The following is a 4,669-nucleotide window of genomic DNA, read 5'->3' on the forward strand; positions in this document are numbered from 1 at the left end:
GTGAATACTAATTCATAAACCATCCTGCAATAACAATAATCTACATCTAGGAGTGGCTACATAGGTAGACCCACAAGTTGAACTGATGTGAGAAGGAGAATGGGAATATACCCACAAATATGTATAGGTTTGACAGAGGATATTTATTCTTTTTTTTTTTTTAATTGTAATTTGGGTGGACATTTCCCATTCAAAAGTTCATACACATTTTGTTTTGTGACATTGATTGCAATCCCCACAATATGACAGATGTCTTCTAAGTTCCTCCATGTGGTTATCTGTTCCCTGTGTCCTTCTTTCCTCTGCATTCCTACCTTCTGAGCTACCTCCCTGCACAAATGCCGTCCTTCTGATTTCCCATGTTTGATTTCTCTAAAGAGTATACCTCCCTAATATATTCGTTCATCTCATAGTCCTTTCTATTGTTTGGCTGGAAGTTAAGCCACAGAAGTGAATTCAATTCCAGCCTGAGAAGTTACTAAGGGCCATAGTCTCGGTGGTTTCACCAGTTTCTATCAGACCTCTAAGCTTGGTCTTTTTCATGATTTTGAGTTTTGTTCCATATTTTCCTCCCACTCTACCCAGGATCTCCAATTGTGATCCCTTTCTGAGCAGTTGGCAGTGGTAGTGGGTACCATCTGGTTCTTCTGGTCTCAGGGTCATGGAGACTGAGATTCATATGATCCACTAGTCTCTTGGACTAATTTTGTCCATATGTCTTTGATTATTTTCACTCTTCTTTTTTTGCTCTGGATGAGAAAGACCAGTTGTATCTTAGATGGCTGTTTCCAAGTTTTTTTTTTTTTTTTCCCCTGCAGTGTTTCCTCCCCTCACCTTCCATACCTGGTAACCAACAAAGAAAGTTTCCTTTCATATATAAACCTTTCCTTGACTTTTTACAATAATCAGCTAATATATTTGTCCTCCTGCGATTGACTGAATACACTCAGCATAATGTGCTGATGAGGCTGACAGGTTCATCCACTTTATGTGGTGCTTTGCAGATCCTACATTATTCTTTAGTGTTGCTTATTATTCCATTGTATGTATTATCCATTCTTCTGTTGATGGGCACCTAAATTGTTTCCATCTTTTTGCTATTGTTAATAGTGCTGTGATGAACATGGGTATGCATATATCTGTTATTTTCTTGGCTCTCACTTCTTTAAGATATATTCCTAGTAATAGGATTGCTGGATCAAATGGTATTTCTAATTCCAGCTTGTAAGGAATCACCATACTGCTTTCCACAGTGATTGTATCATTTTACAGTCCCACCAGCAGTGTATGAGAGTCCCAATCTCTCCACATCCTCGCCAGAAGTTGTATTAGGGCTGGGGCCAGATGGTATCTCATTGTTGTTTTGATTTGCATCTCTCTAATGGCTAATGATCATGAACATTTCTTTTTGTGTTTGTTGGCCTCCTCAATATTCTCTTTAGTGAAATGTCTTTTCATGTCTTCTGCTCATTTTTTAATTGGATTGTCTGTCGTTTTGTTGTTGAGGTGTTGGAGTTTTCTATAAATTTTAGAGATAAGTCTCTTGTCAGACATGTCATTGCCAAATATTTTTTCCTAATCTGTAGGTTCTTTTGACTTCTTTGGAGAAGTCTTTGGAAGCACATAAAAATTTAATTTTTAGAAGCTCCCATCCATCTAGTTTATCTCCTGCTGTTTGTGTACTGTGGGTTATGCTTGATAGTTTATTTATGCCATAAATTAACTCACTGCCATCGATTCGGATATGACTCATAGCGACTCCTCCTTGGGTTTCTGAGGCAGCATCTCTATGGAAGTAGATTTCCCAACCTTCCTTCAGTGGAGTGGCTAGTGGATTTGAACTGCCAGCTTTCTGGTTAGCAGTCAAGTGCCATAGGCACTACACCACCAGAGGTCCCTAAATTTACCCTAGTTTTTCCTTGAGGAACTTTATAGTTTTAGGTTTCACATTTAACTCTGATCCATCTGGAGTTAGTTTTTGTGTATGGTGCGAGGTACAGATCTTGTTTCATTTTGCTATAAATGGATATCCAGTTTTGCAAGCACCATTTGTTAAACAGACAATCTCTTACCCATTTAATGGATTTCAGCCCTTTGTGAAAAATCAGCTGACCATAAGTCGATGGATCTATTTCTGGGTTCTCAATTCTGTTCCACTGGTCTATGTGTCTGTCATTGTACAGATACCAGGCTTTTTTGACTACTGTAGCTATATAGTAGGTTTTGAGATCCAGTAGTTTGAGACCTCCTACTTTGCTCTTCTTCTTGAATAATGCTTTGCTTATTCAGGGTCTCTTTCCTTTCCACATAAAATCAATGATTGATTTTTCCATATCCTTAAAGAATGTTGATGGGATCTGGATTAGGATTGCATTGAATGTATAGAACCCTTTGAGTGGTATTAACATTTTCACAATGTTCAGTCTTCCTATCCATGAGCATGGTATGTTCTTCCATTTATGTAGATATTTTATAGTTCCTTGTAGTGTTTTGTAGTTTTCTTTGTACAGGTCTTTTGTGTCCCTGATAAGATTTATTCCCAAGTGTTTTATTTTTTTGATAGTTATTGTAAATGGTACTGATTTCCTTATTTCCTTTTCAGCAATCTCTTTGCTGGTGTAGAGGAATCCAACTGATTTTTGGATGTTGATCTTGTATCCTGCCACTATGCTAAATCTCTCAATTAGCTCCAATAGCTTTTTGTTTTGTTTTGTTTTGTTTTTATTGAATCTTTTGTGTTTTCTAGGCTTAGGATCATATCATCAGCAAATAGAGATAGTTTGATTTCTTCCTTACCAATTTGGATGCCTTTGATTTCCCTTTCTTGCCTTATTGCCATGGTTAGAAAGAGTTCCAATACAATGTTGAATAGAAGTGGTGATAGAGGGAATCCTTGTCTCATTCCTGTTCACAAGGGGAATAGTTTCAGTCTCTCTCCATTGACAATAATATTGGCTGTTGGTTTTGCATATATGCCTTTTATTATGTTGAGGAATTTACCTTCTATTCCTATCTTGCTGAGAGTTTTGATCATGAATGGGTGTTGTATTTTATCAAATGCTTTTTCTTCATCAATTGATAGAATCATGTGATTCTTTTCCTTTATTTTATTTATGTGATGGATGATGTTGATTGCTTTTCTAATGTTGATCCATCCTTGCATACCTCGTATGAGCCCCATTTGGTCATAATGTATTACTTTTTTGATATGTTGTTCAAGTCTCATGGCTAGAATTTTGTTGAAGGTTTTTGCATCTATATTCAAGAGGGATATTGGTCTGTAGTTTTCCATTTTAGTGATATCTTTGCCTGGTTTTGGTATCAAGGTTATACTTGCTTCATTAATGGATTTGTGAGGATTGCATCCTTTTCTATGTTCTGGAATAGTTTGAGTAGCATTGGTATCAGTTTTTCTCTGAACATTTGGTTGAATTCTCCAGTGAAACCATCTGGGCCAGGGCTTGTTTTATCTCTTGGTAATTTTTTATGACCTGTTCAATTTCTTCTTTTATTATGAGTCTGCTCAAATTTTCTACCTCAGTCTGTGTTAGTTTAAGTAAGTAGTATGTTTCTAGAAATCTGTCCATTTCTTCTAGATTTTCATATTTGTTGGAGTAGAGTTCTTCATAGTGTCTTGATATTATCCTTTTACTTTCCATTGGTTCTGATGTCATGTTGTCTGATTCATTTCTTATTCATGTTATTTGTATTCTTCCCCTCTCTTTCTTTTTTTTAAATTTCCCAGTGGTCTGTTAATTTTATTCATCTTTTCAAAAAACCAACTTCTAGTCCTGTTGTTTTTTTCTATCATCTTTCTATGTTCTGTTTCTTTGATTTCTGTTTGAATATTTATTATTTTCTTGTGGTGACTATTGTGTTAAGCTGTTGATTTTGTCTCTTTCTTCTTTTTTGATGTGTGCATTTATTGCTATAAATTGGTCTCTGGTCACTGCTTTTGCTGTGTCCCAAAGATTTTGGTATGCTGTGTTTTCATTCTTAGTTGATTCAAGGAATTTTTTATTTTCATTTTTTATTTCTTCTATTATCCAGTCATTTTCAAGAAGAATGTTATTCTGTTTCCATGTGTTCACTCTTTTTCTCTTGATCTTTCTATTGTTGATTTCTAATTTTGCAGCATTGTGATTTGAGAAGATGCTTTGTAGTATTTCAATGTTTTTAAATGTATTAACGTTTGCTTTGTGATCTAACATATGGTCTATCCTGGAGATTGTTCCATGTGCACTGGAAAAGAATGTATACTGTGCTGTTGTTGGGTGAAGTACTCTGTAGATGTCTGTCAGGTCAAGCTGGTGTATTGTATTGTTTAGCTCTTCTGAGTCTTTGTTGAGTTTCTTCCTAGTTGTTCTATCTTTCATTGAAAGTGGTGTATTAAAGTCTCCTACTATGACTGTGGAGTCATCTATTTGTCTTTTCAGGTCTGTTAAAGTCTGATTTATATATTTTCGGGCTCTTTCATTGGGTCCATAGATATTTATTATAGTTACATCTTCTTGTTTGATTGATCCTTTAATCATTATATAATGTCTTTTCTTGTCTCTTTTTGTGGTTTTTGTCTTAAAGTTAACTTTATCAGAAATGAATAATGCCACTCCTGCTCTTTTTCAGTTGCCATTTGTTTGATACATCTTTTTCCAATCTTTGATTTTTA

Source organism: Orycteropus afer, unplaced genomic scaffold (genome assembly GCF_000298275.1).
Source record: "Orycteropus afer afer isolate SDZICR_OR568_19922 unplaced genomic scaffold, OryAfe1.0 scaffold00945, whole genome shotgun sequence".
NCBI lineage: Eukaryota > Metazoa > Chordata > Mammalia > Tubulidentata > Orycteropodidae > Orycteropus > Orycteropus afer.